The 19,243-nt window shown below is 37.6% G+C and overlaps 1 protein-coding gene across 4 annotated transcripts in view; it reads left to right on the top strand.

Annotated features, from left to right (window-relative positions):
- Positions 1–19,243, top strand: part of LOC135835356 (brain tumor protein-like) — a 120,426-nt gene that overhangs the window by 33,562 nt on the left and 67,621 nt on the right. The window contains exon 3 of one of the 4 annotated variants that reach the window (XM_065349571.1): positions 18,712–18,771. The exons of the other annotated variants lie outside the window; for them this stretch is intronic. The gene's annotated coding sequence lies outside the window, so the exon portion shown is untranslated. The remainder of the gene's footprint in view (positions 1–18,711; positions 18,772–19,243) is intronic. 4 annotated transcript variants of the gene reach the window in all.

Raw genomic sequence — 19,243 nt, 5'->3', positions numbered from 1 at the left:
AATTCAAATTTTACTATTTCCAGTCATTCTGGAGCCTCCTGCGCGATTTTTCAATTTCTCCAGAATTTTGAATTTGCTCCAGAAGGCGTGAATATGCAGTTGGACAGCTAAAAACCGAGTTGTGTATTATACTCGACCTGTTTAACGAGTTTATCTACATTTGAGCCGATTTTGGGAGTGACACCTCAAGAGTGGTTTTTTGACCAGCTTTTTTCAAAATTGAAAAATCCCAAAAATCAAAAGATAACCGTTGGTGAGGAAATTTTTGAGAGTTGCGCGAATCGCTGTATTTTGTCCAAAACTAACCCCCCAAATCCAAATTTCACAATTTCCAGCCATTCTGAAGCCTCCAGCGCGATTTTTCAATTTCTCCAGAATCTTGAATTTGTTCCAGAAGGCGTGAATATGCAGTTGGGCAGCTAAAAATCGAGTTGTGTATTATACTCGACCTGTTTAACGAGTTTATCTACATCTGAGACGATTTAGGGAGTGACACCTCAAGAGGTGGTTTTTTGACCAGCTTTTTTCACAGTTTGCTTGATTTTGAGAAAAATTGATGGAAAGAATTCACGTTTCAGACCCCCCTCTTTATACGATATCCCATCAACGTTCAAATTTCTCTTCTGCAATTCGTAATGTGCTTTGCGAGTGAAAGTTTTCTATTTTTTTCATTGGCGAAACTTTACTCATTTGTCGTTTTTTGTACAGTCTTTCGGAGATAAGCAATTCCCTCGCAAAATGGGCGATTTCAGTCTTGTCAGCTTATTTATGTGTGTACTACATAACGTGTAAGATTCTCATTTGGAATTTATTTTTTTCCCCAAAATTTTAGATAATTTCTTCACCACGAATTTCAGATCTTGCAATTTGCGCGTACAAAGTTTTTGTTTTGTTTTCGCTTTTCGTATTCAGTTATATCTAAATACAGAGTACCTGGCAGATGTTTCACGGGAGTGAACACCTTGTTAGTTGTATTTTGTAGCACATATTTTATTTTTACACTATATGGCATTTTCCATCCTGACGCAACCGCGCCGTATTTTTTTTTGTTCGTTGCGGCATTTTACTAATAAGTTTCGATAGTTGGTAATAATTAACCAGCGACGTGCCAGTTGTACGTAATAAGTTATGTGTGCCTCGATGATGTCGGGTGTAGGTAAAAAAAAGAACACAGTTCAACTCAAAACCGAACAACGTGGCGTATTTAGAAGAAACGAATACCGACGACGATCTAGCGGATGTGTGCCAAAATCTGTAATATTTTTGCCCCGCACCCGCCTTTTCTCCTTGTGCGGTTTTAGAGTCAGCCTGTGTTGTGTATCTTTGGTGCTGCCACCGAGAAAAAGGTCGTCAAGAGCATGCGATCCTGCTTATGAATGATGTTTCTTCCTTCGACGGTTAGGTTTTCTTAATATACCTAAGATGGAATTAGATTCTAATGTACGAGAGTGTATCTTTTCAAAAGATTTGTTCAGTTTTGGGAGAATGTGCTGGGTAGAATGCAGAAAATCTACCTTGAATCGAATTATGTTGTACCTACGGTTTAGGTTTAGGGTGATGATAATATTTTACAAGTTCGTATGTTTCTTTTTTCGTTACCGTTTCAAACAGCGAGGTATTATTTCTCTCGGTAACAGGTAATCTGAGACAATAAAACAAAACAAAGAAAAAAAGCAACATCGAAACCGCTTCCAGGTATTTATCCGGATAGGACTGAATTATTTTCTTTCATTGGTACGACGATGTGGCGTGATCTACTATTACGACTGGTTATCGATATCTGTTTCGTCGAGGCTTGGTGTGATTTTTTTCGAGTATTCTAGGCTGGCAAGGTACATATGAGATTTTGAGGTATAGGATGATTTTTGGATCGATGAAAACGTCAAAGTTGTTCGCCTACTGTTGAAAAAATGATTAAGATTTGTAGGCTTATAGTGATGAAAAATGACTCGAAAAAAAAGTTGAGAAAACAACGGCGCCATTTTGTTACAAGGTCCTATTCAAAATCTACACAATACGGCGATAATTCGTTAGCTTTATGGTAATTCACGATTGATGAATACCATTCTCGCAGATTCTTGTGGGTGCGTTTTTTTCCTTCACTTTCTTTCGTATGTAGCAAGAATTCCTAATACGTCTCGGTGTGGGGGGTCTTGGAAAGCACATCTAAGGCATATTTTGGGTATCCTTCGAAAACAGCATTCGAAAAAGTGGCCGAAGTGATCTGAAGAAGCAGAACGAAAAAACAAGACAATCATCAATCATAGTCGTACATAGCTTTAGTTTAAGAAAAGTTTATATTATGGGGATAAGGTGTTGCTGTTTCAAAGTGAAGGATATCGGTCGAGGTCTTCGCTTTCGAGCTGCTTTTGAAATTCGCGAATAAATGAATTATTCAACTGGATCTCGAAGGAAAAAAAGCGCTATTTCTGGCGTAATCTTTTGGAGAAAATTCTGGATTAAGAATACCTAACAGTAACGCTGGCTGGTAATCCGTTCGAGTAAAAGTTGGCAGTATTTTTAAGCGTGCGAGTTATTGACATTGCGAAGTAAAACGGAAAATTTTCACGTTTATCTAATTCGATATCGCTTAATTGTCGAATTGATAATGAGAATTCTTGGACCGAAATAGTCATTAAGGATTATTTATGTGCTATTAGACGAGGATTTTTAATATTCATCGTCAGCTGGTTGTTTTTCAAAGTTTTTCCTCGTTTAGCTTATATTCGAAGATTGTGTAGAGAATATGTTGATTTTAATCTGTTTTTGATCTTGTGTAAAAAATTGTACTTGAATTTATTGAAAAAATTGAAGAAGGCTTCAGAAGAGGGAAAGGACCATAACTTCTTAAAACTTGTATTGAACTTGATTCAAAAAAATTGAGTGTTATGCATGAAATGAAACATTTTCTAGTGTAAAATGTCACCTTTTTAAAATATTAGAAAAAAATTAATTTAGATTTTGTATTTTTTTATGTTTTAGGTGAGTTTCCATTTATCCATTGTATCGATTTATCAACAAATCAAAACGACTTCAGTAAGTAGAAAATTGAGTTTAAACAACGTCTTTTAAAAGATTGCTCTACTCGTTGGCAAAAAGTAAATAATACTTGAAACAAGTAACCAGGGAAGAAAAACGAGAGCTCGATTTTCAAGCTTTTTTTAAGAGCTTAGTCGGTTGAAAAGCCGAAAAGAATACGTATAACAGAATTTAGATTTTACCCTGCCCGTTCTCGTCTCGTTAGCCAGCGAGCTAATTAGCCCGAACTATTAGCGCAGGTTTTTTCGCAATTTGAGAATTTTTTTTATAGTCGTGCGTTGAAAAAAGGTCGATGTTTATGTTTTAATTATCACGAGCTCGAGGCGCCTGGTCGATGGATAGATTGTTCGCATAAATTATACGATTTTTTGATGGTATTACTTTGTTTGTGCGCTCGAATGATGGTGGCGTGAGAGGAAGAGAAGGGAAACAAATTTGCGACTACGAGTTTGGGTTGCCTGTGTTAGGTTCAGGTATAGTGTTAATGCTTTCTTTATCGTATCACGTTGTGAATGGTCCTAGGAGTCCTTCGGAGAAGGTAAAGACCGCGCCGAAGAGACATGATTTTTTTACCAAAGTAGTTGCTTGCTTTGCTGGTCGTCTTCTTGGATGGCAACAGCAATGGAAACGGAGGTGGAGGTGGCGGCGTCGGCGGCTGCTGAGGCTACGTATGTAATATGTAATGTTTTTAGCATGACGTGGTGTATCCGTCGTGCACGATTAATCAGTTTAAAATGTGTGTACAATATAATCGTATAAGCAGCAACCATGGTTTTCGAATGAGTGAGAAAGAGTGAGAGAGTGAGAAAGAGAGGAGAGGAAGCTTATAAAAACAGGTTTGACGAATCGAAGGAAGAAAAAAAAAGCAGCAGCGGGAACAGAGTAACCATCAGAGGAAGCGAGACTAGAATCGCAGGGGAAGAGGAAGACGCTTTGTTAGACGCGACAGAGACAGAGGAGAAGATAGGTAAAGGTATATTTTAAGGTTTTTATATGTCTTCCGTCTGCCACCGCCATCCCACCGAACCTGTGCGCTTTCGAGACACCTGGATGTAGATGTATCGGTATATATGGTGAAGTTGGTTCGATAAATGCTCGCAGACAAAGAATTTCGTAGGTATATACGAAATACTTATAGCTGTGTAAGAATTAAGAAAAGAAATTTCAATCGGATCGTCCGGTCGGCCAGTCGATGGTGTATGTGTGTAGTTGAGATAGATATAAGTAGTTTGACCATCTCGATATGATACGATGCGTCCTATACGTGCAATCGAAGCCCCGGCAGTACCATCACCATCTCTGCCCACTCATCGGGAATCAGTAGTACTGTACCATGGATGCGCATTTGAAGGAAATAAAACCAACTTGGAAACGCAATTAATAACGTCGTTGTTTACCATTCGACCGAAGATGGGATGTTCGATCGAGGTTTTTATATGTAAATACTCGCATGTGTGTTTGCCTTCGTATGCGTCTGTCTATCCTTTCATTTGTTATGTTTGTTTGGATACGACGACGAGGTACAGAACTACACAGATACAGACAGACGAGCTGTGATGAGCAGTTTCCGCGCGCGCTTTTTATATGTTTAGAATGTCTTTCTTCTGAAAAGAGAATATTACTAGAAAATCCACCTGACAAGAGAACCACTCGAGTCGGATCAGTTTGAATGGAACTTGGATGGGTAGGAAGCACATGTCAGGAAAGTTTTGAAAACAGATTTTGGGATGGAGAAGTTGTCCTTAAAATTTCAAAAATTTGGAAAAAGTTATTTCAGAAGGGCTCAGTCAGAATTGTTTTCTTGAAGTTCTTTCGTACAATGCGAATGAATGTCGATGAACTAAGAAAGCTGAGTTCATTCCAATATAGTTCACTTGTGCTGAAGAAACTTTTGAGTAACTGACAATCCAAAATATCAAAAGTTTCCCGTTTGTGTGGAAATTTTCGAAATTCACGCGAATCGCTGTATTTTGTCCAAAAATAACCTCTCAAATCCAAATTTCACAATTTCCAGCCGTTTTGGAGCAAGCGTGATACCTCAAAAAACCACTCTTGAGGTGTCACTCCCAAAATCGGCTCAAATGTGGATACTCGTTAAACAGGTCGAGTGTAATATACAACTCGATTTTTAGCTGCCCAACTTCGTATTCACGCCTTCTGGAGCAAATTCAAAATTCTGGAGAAATTGAAAATTGCGCTGGAGGCTCCAAAATGGTTGGAAATTGTAAAATTTTGATTTGGGGGGTTAGTTACGGACCAAATATAGCAATTCGCGCAAATTTCAAAAATTTCCTCAAATTTTTAATTTTGAAAAAAACTGGTGAAAAAACCACTCCTGAGGTGTCACTCCCAAAATCGGCTCAAATGTAGATAAACTCGTAAAACAGGTCGAGTATAATACACAACTCGATTTTTAGCCACTCAACTGCATATTCACGCCTTCTGGAGCAAATTCTAAATTCTGGAGAAATTGAAAAATCGCGCTGGAGGCTCCAGAATGGCAGCAAATTCTAAATTCTGGAGAAATTGAAAAATCGCGCTGGAGGCTCCAGAATGGCTGGAAATTGTGAAATTTGGATTTGGGAGGTTAGTTTTGGATAAAATACAGCGATTCGCGTGAATTTCGAAAATTCCACGCAAACGGGAAACTTGATATTTTGGATTTTTTAATTTTGAAAAAAGTTGGTCAAAAAGCCACTTTTGGGCGTCACTCTCAAAATCGGCTCAAATGTGGATAAACTCGTTAAACAGGTCGAGTGTAAACTCGATTTATAGCTGCCCAACTCCATATTCACGCCTTCTGGAGCAAATTCAAAATTCTGGAGAAATTGAAAAATCGCGCTGGAGGCTCCAGAATGGCTGGAAATGGTGAAATTTGGATTTGGGTAAATAATATTAATTCTGGGACTTAATTTGACCATTTTTACTGATCAAGTACGTACTTTTTCAAAAAAAAAGCATAAATCGCCAAAACCAGTCAATTTTGAATTTTCAAAAATTCGCCAAAAATCGAAAAATGAACTTGGGCAGCTGAAAATTTGATTTTGGGGGTTTTAGACTATGCTCTTTCCAAAAATCGCGGTCCCGTTCAAATCGGTGTGTGACACTAATATCATTCTTAAAAAATTTGTGCTAGTCAAAAAGATAGACTCGTTGAAATTTCGAAATTCTACGAGTATTCTAAAAAATATTAGAAATATTTCAAATGTCAACATGGCATAGTTCATTCCATCAATATAGATTTTCCACTCAATAACTAGGTATGCACATCAACATCATCATCACAACGATACATTCGAATACATTGGCTTTGGCTGCGCAAGTTTCTCAAAATTTTTTCCCACGTACATACGTGTAGACTATAAAGACGACGTACATACTGTACTACACTGAAAGAAATAAACGGTAATTGTTACATTAAAATGATGCACTCAGTGCATTAAAACGCGGTAATTTTGGTATAGGAATGAAACGCATTAATCAGTACATATTTAGAGAAGTAACTATTACACAGAAGTGCGGTAACCATTACATCGTTTATATTCAAGAATATTTAAAAAGTGGGATTAGGGGTATACCAATTTCAAGTTTCTCCGCACATCTAAATAAGCCTCACTGGAACGAATTTTTCAAGACCTTATTTACCTACGAAAATTTTCCGACCTAACTGGGATTCGAACCTGCGACCTCTCGTTCCTAACTACCTGCACTTAACGACATGGCCGCGAGTAGAATATTTGATTCAGGCCCTAGAAGTATTTATATGTTTTTCACTGTTTGGGAATAAAGGATTTCATTGCAGTACAGCGATGTACTCAGTACATCGTTTACTGTATTCAGTAAATCACTACAAGGTTCTCAGTCATGTTTAAGGAATGTAATCATTGCTTACTACATGATGTAATTATTACCCACCAAACGATGTTTTGAATACCATGTTTGCAGGACTGAGTCCCCAAAGAAATGTAATGAGAACATAGAAATGAATTTTAAAAAGTGATGCAATAAATCCATCCTGGCGATGTACTCATTCCATTATTTGATGCATTCTCTGATTTAAACTATGTAATCATTACATCAAAATGAGGTAATTTGAAAATTACTGTACTGTGCAGTAACCATTGCATCAATTTCGGGACTGAATAACGCGTTTTGAAAATCATTTCTTTCAGTGTACGTAGCTCCATATATCGTATTTATGAACTTCTTATTTTCCAAACAGCACCACGTTGGCGTGTTTTTCTCGACTTTTTCATCCGCTCGAAATGAGTCTTGGGATTGCGCTCCAAATACCACACATACAATTTTCACATATTGGAAAATGGACTCGGTCTCGCGAGAAAATAAAGAGAGAGAAATCTTTTATAAAGAGTTAGATGAAGGCATTTTCCTAACTCGAATATACCATTTTGACGTGACGTTGTAATCTTCAACGCGATGGCAAAAGTAATACTACGTACACCATTTTTGAAAATACATCGAGAAGTGTACCTACGCTTTCTTCTTTCTTTCATTTTTTTAGGTTAGATATACATCGGCATCGACTTCGACTTCTTGACAAAAAAAAGAGTAAATTATCGCGTATTAAATGTAAATATTTAGATTCGACGAAAGAAACACCTTCGATAAAGCATTCGGTAGGTACTTGAATTTGCCACAAGACTGCGCACTGATAGCGCCCTTCCCACACTACATATTCTTATCGTGTACCTAGCTTTGAATTTCATGAATGGTATTATTTTTACTGCGTAAACAGAGTCGTCGAACGTATTAGTGGCAATGGGGATTAAAATTAATTCTTCGGTATGCAAGTAATCAATTACCTACACCGAACACAATAGCATTATAAGCCATCGTTTCTTCGACGATTAATTCCGGCACACGCCTAAACTATACCTACCTTAACAAGTTGAAACACGAAAGAAAAATTCAAAACAGCGGTATAGCTTTCAAAAATCCGTCATTTTTCATTTCGCAACGGGAAAATGAAGCGAATTGATGAAGTAGACGAAATTTCAGATGATCCCTTCTTCTTCTACTTCCTCTAGGTGCAGCTCTTCTCAGGGCCTCGACTTAGCCTCGATTAATAACTCGTAAAATAATTGCTTCGGTGTACACGTAAGGAAATTTGATATTCCATTTTCTTCCATTATAATTACGATGATGGTTTAGGAACCCCTTGGAAAAGCAGAATTTGGGGTAAATGTGCTGTGAATTAGCGTACAGATTTGTATTGAAAGATTGAAATTGGTTTAATTGGATTTATTAGAATGAAGAAACGAATTTGCGAATTTATTTTTTATCTCAGTGCTGAAGTGTTTTGATTCTCAATAGACCGGAGGAGTGGATACTTGAGCAGGGTATATTAAACACGTACTCGAAATTCTTATCATTGTCCGAAATTTGAAATTCACTTCAACAGATCATTTGCGCTATCAAAAAGTCAATCGAACGACGCAGAAAACATCTCACATCCGAACTCGTAACGTCCATCAATAAAGAAAGACCCCCCCCCCCCTCCCGTACTCGATCCATCGAACATCAACAGTCACAACCAAAGCATTAACACCTTTCCATCCATGACTATTTATTGCTTCAAGAGTTGCAACTGACGCTAGCCCTGGTAACGTATCGGAAGAGTCATCTCATAAATTAAAAATAACGGTTCGGAAAAACCAGTGGCTCTGCGTCCATAGATCGGTTCGGTTCTGAGTTAAAAGTCAACTGCATAGCCGGGTTGCCATGGCACGAGCAAAGCAACAGCTGTCCTATGAAGGTTGAAGAAATTTTTCATAGTATACGTTACACGCGGTTATGTAGTAAAGTTGACGCTTGTTTCGTATTTATAATTAAACGCCCCCTTGGTCCCAATTCAATTAACAGCAGGAAAGATGTAATGTCCAACACATTGCGTTAAAAACGCAGTCGTTATTCAAATGTAGGTGCCAGACTTTTTGGAACATCGTGTTAGTCTTGTTTCGCTCTTTTTCTGTCTCTGGGACGAGGACATGGGAGAGAATCTACCAGGATAAATTTTCCTAAGTGATTTTAACGGTAATCTGTTGCAATTTATCAAGGGTAGGATGGTTTTCTTTTTTTTCTCCGCCAACTATTCTCGAAAATTATCTCAAAATTTCAAAAATAATCCTCGTATCTTTCTATTTACACCTCCAAAGGCAGCTATATAATCAAAGTATTGACATTACAACCGAAAAACCGACTCGAAAACTTTCAATTAATCGGAAACCTCTTCAGCACGAATTCCAAGAACCTCCTAACATATTGTCAACAATACTTATACCTGAAGAAAAAAATCCCAAGGTTTTTAATGACTCTGCTCTACGAAGAAGCTCGCAATGCGACCGCGACTTACCACGATAACGATGTTATCAGCGTTTGTCAATAGAAAATCGAATCGCTTGCTCATCTCATTACCAGCACACAATACCAATCTGGGAATCATCTTCGACAACGTAGCACAGATAAGGAACGTCACGACGACGACGACGACACTAATACAACATGACATCTCACCAGAAATACTACGAAACGAGTCGAATATCGATTAAAATATACAACGTACTTCACACTTTAATGAGAAAAATACACACGCCGAATCGACTTTCGACGAGTTCACCAGGGGCAGAGGGGCAGCGGTGTGGTGGCTTGGTAGCATCACCACATTTGAAAATCCACATCACGAGAGGAGAAAAAATCTTTCAACTTGCAAAAAATAAATATTTACGAACCGATAAATTTTATTTATTCAACGCGTCGTGCTGCGCGCCCAGTGCGACTCCGAGGCGCGGCGGCGGCGGCGGCGGGTTTACTTATCAAAAGAAAAATGGCTAGTTTTAAATTTAATATCGGGGCAAGGAAAAAAGTTTTTCCCAGCGTCGAGCTGCCGATGCCGCGTTTATCGGTCTCCGAGGAATTCGCCAACGCTACTTTTCTTACCCAGAGCCTTAACGGAAATTAATTCTCTACACGATGAGGAAAATCGTCGAGAAAAAATACCACCGCCGAGAGAAATCTCTCTATTCTTCGAGGGAGAAGAAAAAGAAGGAAAAAGCCCACCGCTGCCGGCAATGTTATCGTCAAACCTGATGCCGAGTAACGAGCGAGAGAGGTATCGCCGTCCGCAACGCCTTCTACTCCTCCCCAACTCTTTGCAGTCACTTTTGAAAAAAACGTGTCGCAAAATTTTCATTACGTAGTTTAAAATCTTTTCTAATTCGACATTCTCTTCTTAGTTTTGCTTTTCCTATTACGCTTCGTCTTTTCCGTACTGTTTATATAAACGTCCACCAAAATTTAGTCAACTTTATAACCGCGCCGTCCAATAATACGAGATAATAATTTGACGTTTGATTCGACACCGAATTTATTAATGTTGAGTTGTTGGAGCGAGTTGAAAGTAACGTCGAAGAGCAAATTCAATTTACTAGTAAAACCACCATCGAAGTTCGTTCAACTGATTGAAACTCAAGACCGAGGGGATAAACGTGTCAAGAAATCCTTGAACTCAAATTTTCAGCAAATCTGTTGTAAAACCAAACCAAAACTAGAAAAGTTATTGGGAGTGAAGCGAAAATTGATCACTGAAAAATATCGAAACCGTTCAAAAGTAGATCGAAAGATCAGGCAAAAATTTATCACCGGTCAAAATTTCAAGTGCCAAAGTGCCTTTTTCGATTTTTGATGAATTTTTGAAAATCAAATTTATGTGCTAAAAATGAGGGAAAAAAATCAAAATTTTACCAAATTGACCAATAAAGCTGAAATTTGGGATATACCCTATTTTCAACCTGCCAAATCGATTGGAAACTGTTTCAACCCGTTTTGAGCAGTTCTGGAGCCTCCAGCATATTTTTAAAACTCGAAACTCTCACAAAATTACATCAAATGGAGTTGGAAAGCCGAAATTAATTTTGAAAACTAATTTCAATACGCTGTGAAGTCGACTGCAGGTGCATTTCACGTCTTTTTGGAGCCTCCAGCCATTTTTGGAAAATTACTGGAGCCTCCAGTAGATTTTTTGAAACTTGAAATTTGCCAAAATTTCATCAAAATGTAGATGGAAAGCCGAAATTTCTTCTGCAAACTAATTTCAATACGCTACGAAGGAAGTCGACTGCAGGTGGATTTCAAGTCATTCTGGAGTCTCCAGTAGATTTTTGAAAGGTTATATGGCGTTTCTTGGAAAATTAAAATTTCCAAAAAGTAGCTGGAAGTTTTAAAACCATTTGAAACCACCATGCAGTGGACTTCATATCGTATTTGAATTAGTTTGCGAAGAAAATTTCAGCTTGTCAACTCCATGATAAAATTTTGTGGGAATCTCAAGTTTCAAAAATTTGGTGGAGACTCCAGTAATTTTCAAAAAGTCGCTGGAGGTTCCAAAACTATTTGAAATCCACCAGCAGCCGACTTTGTAGCTTATTGAAATTAGTTTGCAAAATGAATTTCGGCTTTCCATCTCCATTTGATGAAATTTTGTCGCGAATTTCGAGTTTCAAAAATTTGCTGGAGGCTCCAGAACTGCTCAAAACGGTTTGAAACCGTTTCCAGTCGATTTGGCGTGTCGAAAATAGGGTATATCCTAAATTTCAGATTTATTGGTCAATTTGTTAAAATTTTGATTTTTCCCTTTTTTTTGGCTCAAATTTGATTTTCAAAAATTCACCAAAAATCGAAAAAAGGCACTTCAGCACTTGAAATTTTGACAGGTGATAAAATTTCATGCAAGTCCTATATTGGAACGCAAAATCTGCGATTTCGGCTGACCTGTCAATCAAAATGGCGTCATTTTGTAAGTAGGGCCACTTTTTTTTGAGGACAATGGCTAGACATGTTCCTTAGGACTCCCCCTTTAAGAAAAAAAGTTGTCCCGGAGGATCGACGGGGGGGGGGGTGCAATAGATATGCGGGCTCCCCGACTATGTTGGTTGCATGTTGATCCACAGAGAGAAATTTGCCACTGGGGCTATCCAGTGGACATTCTTGGTTAATTTTTTATCGAAATGCCAGATCTTTTACCCAAAAACAAATTCCAAGACCAGCATTAACTCCCTTGAGAATGTTTCCAATTAACTCAACTACTGACTCTTCCAAAGGGAATCTCCTATGCTAGTTGTATGTATTGCTGGCAAGAAAACTTCTGGTTTCAACATGTAGGTTTCCTCGCACATGTCAATTTATAATACAGTCTTTACTTTTGACATGTCGATGATCTTGGTTTGAAAATTTCCATTATTAGAGCATTAATTTTTGCCCTTTTTTGTTTGTTTTGATGCTGATACGCTTATCATAATTGAAATCCGATACCAGTGGTGTGAATTTATGTAGATTTTATCAGTACTATTTGATATTTTTAGCGTCACTACACGTCTTGTTAGGTATTCCTTGTTCAAGAGTTCGCGCTATATTTCGAACGAAATAGTTCCAGATGGTAATCACACGTAGAATTGTAACCGTCTGCAATTATAATCGAAGAGGAAAGGGTACGGTGTTAGGGCATTGTTCCATCAAGGTAATGACTCGGTTCAACGATGCTGCTCACGCTGTATCTATACATACGTACGTATTACGTACTACGACGTAAGTGTACGTACACATCGTGTATACATAAACGTGTGTACTACTAGTACACGCTCACACTCTCTCGAAACGTATAAATACACATACGCATTGAGAGGTCCCTTCTCTGGCACTCTTTCTTTCTTTGTCGCTGACTCGCTGGTGTTCAACTCGTTCGGTTCGTCCGGGGAATTGATAGGTGAGCCGTAGGAGGAGTGGAAAAACGAGCGTAGAACTCCAACCAACTCCGGCGAACGTGCGTTGTTAAATGGAGACGACTACGGGACTACGTTCACGTTGATGTTGGAACACGATGATCACAGAAAGAATCAAGAATCAGCTGTGGGGGGAATAGACGCTGCTTGTCAGGGAGACCACACTGAGGAATGATATAATACCTCTCATCCGTTACCATCATCAGCCGTGCCCGTCGACTCGTCGAGTACCTACTCTTGGTACGAGTAAATTTAACGAATAGTCGCGACCTTGAAAGTTCGGCCCACCACTCTCTCTTTCACGCTCATTACGCGGCGTGTAGCGTGTTTTTTCATACGCAGGCGAAGGAGTGAAGGATGAAAATAAAGAAAAAGAAAACCTCCGCTCTGGGTATAATTTTTGATCGCCTGCGATGAATACAAGAAACACACTTGCAAATGATTGTGTGTGGAATGGAAGTGGATTTGAATTTTTTATTATTCGAGTTGATTAAACTTACGTTAGCAGTCGCTTACGTGAGTAGGTTCTGCTGCTGCGGATCTACAGGTACATTATACTTTACCTACTCACTACAGCCTAGGTACTGGTACACGTGATCGATAAAAATGATTTTTTCCTCTCGAATAAAAAATTCACGCTAATCGTGAGAATAATAATAATCAGGTTTCGAACTCTACATGTAGCGATATCGACGAGGCAACTGACGACTCTTAATTGCTTACCCATTTTAATTCTTTGTTATTTGTCCGCCTTTTTGTAGACCTCACTGAATGACAGGGCGAGTGTAAATTCCAATTCCTTTTTGCGGTATTTTCTTTGTACTATTGGTGCGTACCTCTCTACTATTTCGTAGCGAGAACATCTCACGAATGTTAGATTTTTTTTCACTGAAAAGAATTTCCAGGTACCTGGTATCCAAAAAAGAAACGACGCGGATGAAATTCATTTATTTTTTTTTCCTCCACCATGACGTGCCTCTATATTTCAGACCCGGTGGCGGTTTTTGTGAGGTTTTATTGGTGAATGGAATGGTCATTGTGCCCCGTTCTATCTCTTCTCAGTCTTCGTGGTCGACTGAAGATGAAGAAAATGTATCTTAAGAAATTTTGAACGTAGCAAAAAATTCTATTTGTTACAAATCGGGTTGAAAAATTTGCTCAATTTGGCTTCATCCTCCTGAAAGTAAGAATGCGATAGAGTATTTTCAGTGTTTGGAAAAGAATGAGGATTTCGTAAAACTTTGTCGAGTTTGCGTCAGAAATGATTGAAAATTGAAATAGGGTTTTCATCATTTGCGTCATATTACGTCAAAACTGATGACGATGAGCAAATTTTGATGTAGAGAAACAATGAAGGAGGAGGAAGTAGGTATTGAAACGTGCTTCTTTATGCTCAGGTTCAATGCGGTCTGTGGTAGTAGAAGCGAAGAGAGGGGTAAGGGGTAGAGAGGGTGATGCCTCTCGTTATTTTTATTTTTATGTGCCCAATCTGATGAAGTTTCAAATCTTGCAACATTTTGCTTCACTGCCCTTAAGATTTTTTATTTCAAGGTTGAAGTTTTTTTTACTCTATTGGAGAAAAAGCGAGGTAGGTAGAACGATACAATAAGTACAAAACAAAATAATTATAATTTCGAGCTTAGTCGATCATTTGAAATCGGAAATCGAAAATTATTCGATTTTTGGAGTTCGATTTATCGATTTTCGATCCTGATCAATTTTTGATGAATAATGTCTGGGTGAGATGTAAACTTGACTTCATATTGAACACGATCGATCATATGGAATCGAAAACCGCCAATATCGATTTTCTGAATTCGATTGATCGAATATCGATTTTTTCAATTCGATTGATCGAATATCGATTTTCTCAATTCGATTGATCGAATATCGATTTTCTCAATTCGATTGATCGAATATCGAATTTTTGATCGAAAGTTTATTTTTAAGACTATACAATTGATTGATTGTTTAATTTAAACGTGATCGATCATTGAGTCGAAAATCGCAAAGAATTCGGGGGGGGGGAGGGTGATTAATCAATTCTGGCTCATGATTAGCTCTTGCTCAGAATATTTTTCAACGCTAAAAAATTGATTTTTCATTTTGAACATGATTGATCGCAAGTACCTCTACATGGAGTCGAAAATTGCAAATGAAATCAATTTTTGGAGTCCGATTTTCGATTAAGAGCTCTATTTTGAAGGATTTTTATCGGTTTGTGGGAGGGGAGGGGCCAAAGAATGAAAAATTGGTGAAATTTTAATGCTTAAAATAACAGCAGTCGTTTGATTGCTTATTTTAATGGAGAAATCATGCAGATCATATGTCCAAAAAGTGTGGATATTGCGAAATTTATGCAATTTTTTGATAGAATTAGATGTTTAGATTAAGAAAAATTGCCACAAGTAAGAATTTTTGTGATGAATTATGATTGATTAGATAATTACTAGGAACTTCATTGAGATATTAGGTATTTCGATGTTTTGAGGGATCATTATGAATAGCATTGGTGCGGTTTCACGCTTAGCTAGTTCATCATTGAAGCATATTTTCCAACATTATCGTATATTTAGCTGTTTCTTTGTGGGAAAACCAGAGTTGGAAAATTTCGAAGAAAATTGTTCATGATTTGAGGAGTCACGGCAGGTCAAGAAACACGCGCAATAACCAGTTCTAGGCTATAATTTTGTTCATCCATTACACCTAGCACCTACCTACATCTAGAACCATATTCGGAAAATTCGGCGTGTCGATATGGAAACATGTGCTTTTTTTTTGAAGTCTTTCCTTTTCCTTCCTCTTCCTACTGCGAAATTAATTGAGAACGTGATGCTCTAATCGTATTCTCAATTTTTCCTCGAATCTAGAGTTCGGAAATGAGATATTTTTCGCGGAATAATTCATCTTCATCTTCAATTTTCTGCTGAAGTTCTTTTTAGTTCATTTTAATTTCGACCTTTGGAATTATTGTGATACTTGATATATAAAAAGTAGCAAGTCTGCGTATAGAATTTTTTTCCCTGCCGGAATTAATACGCTACGCCGATGTCCTTTTTTCACGTTATCGATTCTTGGATTATTTATATTTTTTGAAATTGATGGGACCTTGCGTTAGAATGCGTAATTGGCGAAACCCTGAAAAGTGAAAAAAATTCGTTCGTATGTTTCATGTCAATGGTATTCCTCATCTATCACGTTTTCACTTATCATTGGATAGCTAGGTAGGTTAGATATATATAGAAAAAGCCATTCTGTAATCATCGGCGTAGGTAGTTGGTTAGTTGGGTACCTCTTTGCTGTGTGTAATAAGCATACACCAAGTATAAGTATCAAGTACCCATCGACCAGAATATGTACTCGTACGTATACGTACAGTTGAAAAAATACATAGCAATAGCCATCGGCTGATAAACAAAATGTTTTATACGTAGATTGTACGTAGACTTACCTTACCTATCTACCTGCTTGGCTATCATGGACGTGTCTTGAAAACGTTGTGTAGTTTTTCTTTACGTATTTTATAACCTTGATCCGCCCGTCTACCCATGAGTCAATATTGTCATCGCGATACATTTCAATAAAAAATAGAAGTACAATACTGTATTTAATCGTAAGAGTGTACCTTCTGCTACAATAAGATATGTGCTTATTTACTTTTATATGTACTTGCGATGTTCAACTTGAAAGTTCATTTCGTATTATACTACATAATATACCTACTGGTTGCTGCGTGGTATGATCAGGTAATACTCGTGTATTTTGCGACGATACTTATCTCTCTCTCTCTCTCGCTGTGACTCATTATCGTCCTTCTTTGTTCGGTATATTTGCGCTAATTCACCTTCTGTTGAATACTTCCTCGATGTGTCTTGAAGTAAGAATTTTTTTCTGCTTCATAATGTACGTATCTTACCTGCCTATATCGTTCGAAATGTTGAAATGGACTTTCTTCGCAATGATATAGGCAAACTGGAAAGATTTGACCGTTTTTTTCTTCCTCTTGAACGCTGCCCATGCCCTGTCTCTGCTCCGCTTCCGCGCAGGTGGACGGTCCAAACCGATGGCTTTGTTCTTTTCGAAAGATATGTTAGTATATGAAGGCTTCTGACACGATACTACGATTATCTCTTTCTATCCATCTTATATATGTATACCTGGGACCTTGTTCTTTGTTCTGTCAGCGTGATTCGCGTTCTCTGTGGTCATTACACATTACACACGACGATGGCCGGCTCTCTAAGCTGTTTACTACGCAGTGTTTGCGGTTTCCATTACGATGATTACGACATTGCAGGCCATTTGCCTTTCTGTGATCCGCCTGCACCTCTCATTATCGTCTTTGTGGAGAAAAGTTTTCACGTGGATGTTTTTTATTTTTTTTAAGCTGACAGAGGTGATTTTGAAAGAAAAAGACTGAAAAAGAGAGCTTTGATGCTTGGTGAGTTCTTTGAGGATGAGATCGTGTAAAGGAAGAAAAATTTGAGAGATGAAGTGCTAGAAAATGAAGTGTGAAGTTTTTTTTTTTGAACATAGTTGAAAGTTCGTCTTTGTTGTTCGGAATCGTGAAGTAGCCAGGAGCGGTGGAATGTGGCCATTACTTACTACTTTCATTGCAGATGATAACTTGGTATAAAGCATTCTAAAATGAACGTTGTTTGCTGTTTGAACCCATTTTTTCGGAAATTGCAGTGATTGTGAAACTCGATTTTTTCCCATGAAGTCAATTTGGCTTTCCCAGTTTTTTTTCAATCTTGAAAAAATTTGAAAAAATCCAATATTTTGGCTACATACTCGTTTTCTCTATTGCTTTTTGAGAGTGAAAAAAAAATGCTGTTTCATTTACGATGGGGAACGTTTTGAACTGACTCTCCGATTTGAACGAAACCAAGCCAGATCTTTACAAAAAAAAGGTCCAAAACCCTCAATTGATTTGATCAAAATTTCAGGTGGTCAAGTTTTTATTCGATTTTTGATAAATTTTTGAAAATTGAAATTCAAAAAAGCAGTTTCTAGAACGGTTTTTGAACCTTCTCATGAAATATACATTTTTTTGAGCAGAATGAACCAATGTGAATAATCCCTTCAACTCAACTCCCTCACATAGAAAGCTATTAGTTTGGGACCATTCTGGAGCCCCTCAGAGGTTTTTCGATTTTCTTCAGAAACTTCAAATCATTTTGGAAGGGACAAAAATTAACTTTGGCACTTATAAATAAGTTTGGTCGGTGCTTATTGAACATTCTCTCGTCTGTTTTGAGTGATGTTGATTGCGAAATTCCAAGAGGGCCAGTCAAAGTTCATTTTTGACTTTTCCACGATGGATTAAATTTCCGGAAAGAATTAAAAAAATTTTATGAGGCTCCAAAATTGCCCAAAACTTGTCATTTTTCGACTCTTTCATTTTTTTGTCCTCGTGATGTGATTCCAAATTCCGCCCTCATCAAAAATGGAACAAATTTGGAATTCGAAGCAAGTGCTCCTTGAGGACTCCTCCTCTGAACTATCGAAAAGCTCCTACATTATTTCTGATTGGTATTTGTAGTTCTCAAAGTGAAAATATTTGTGTTTTTTCCCTCAGAATTCTCATTAAAAGTCTTGAAATGTATACTATTCTTTTTACATATAAGTGAATAGGAAAGCTCAGTGTGTGAAAGATCAATTAGTTTCTTTTTTCTTTTGTAAAATCCCTAAGACAAAATTTCCCTCCCCCTCCCCCCTCTATGCCAAATATACCTACTCTTAAACTTGTGCTTTAATCATGCAGAACTTTAACTTCTGAATTCTGACAATAAGAGTAATATTGCTTGTAATTTAGTAAATTTGAACTGAATTATTGAAAAAAATTAATTGAGAATTGTATCATTTTATGTTTCAGGTGAGTTTTCATATGTCCATCGTATCGAACTGTCATCAACATATTATTGAAACGACTTCAGTACGTAGAAAATTAAATTAATATTACGTTATTTAGAAGGATTCTTTATCAAATATTAAAAAAAAAAAAATCACATTTTAAACGAGTATTTTGAAATGATCCCGGAAAGTTTGGGTAACTTGACTTTTGACGCGGATTGCTTAATTTTTAGGAATTGGATCGAGGTGTTGAGGAAGTTTTTGTCATCGGGCACACCTAATTATAGAGCTACGGGTTCATTTTTCTTTCTTTCCCAGTTAGACTGTCAGTGGACTGCGGTGAGGAGGAGGGTAAAGAGAGGGATCACAATGCTATAGGTCTGTGTACGCGGTGCGGTTATTAATACGAATATCTTTAAACATATTGACCTTGAAACTAGTATTTGAAATTCTTATTTACACCGAGTACCACGTCGGTTTGAAGTGATAATAGGTCACTCACATTCGGAGGAAAACCGGGGAAAAAATTCTAATCGACGTTTTCGTAGTCGTAG

This window comes from Planococcus citri, chromosome 2 (genome assembly GCF_950023065.1).
Source record: "Planococcus citri chromosome 2, ihPlaCitr1.1, whole genome shotgun sequence".
Classification (NCBI taxonomy): Eukaryota; Metazoa; Arthropoda; class Insecta; order Hemiptera; family Pseudococcidae; genus Planococcus; species Planococcus citri.
Note: the sequence above shows the minus strand (reverse complement) of the source record. Positions and strands in the feature narration are given on the sequence as shown.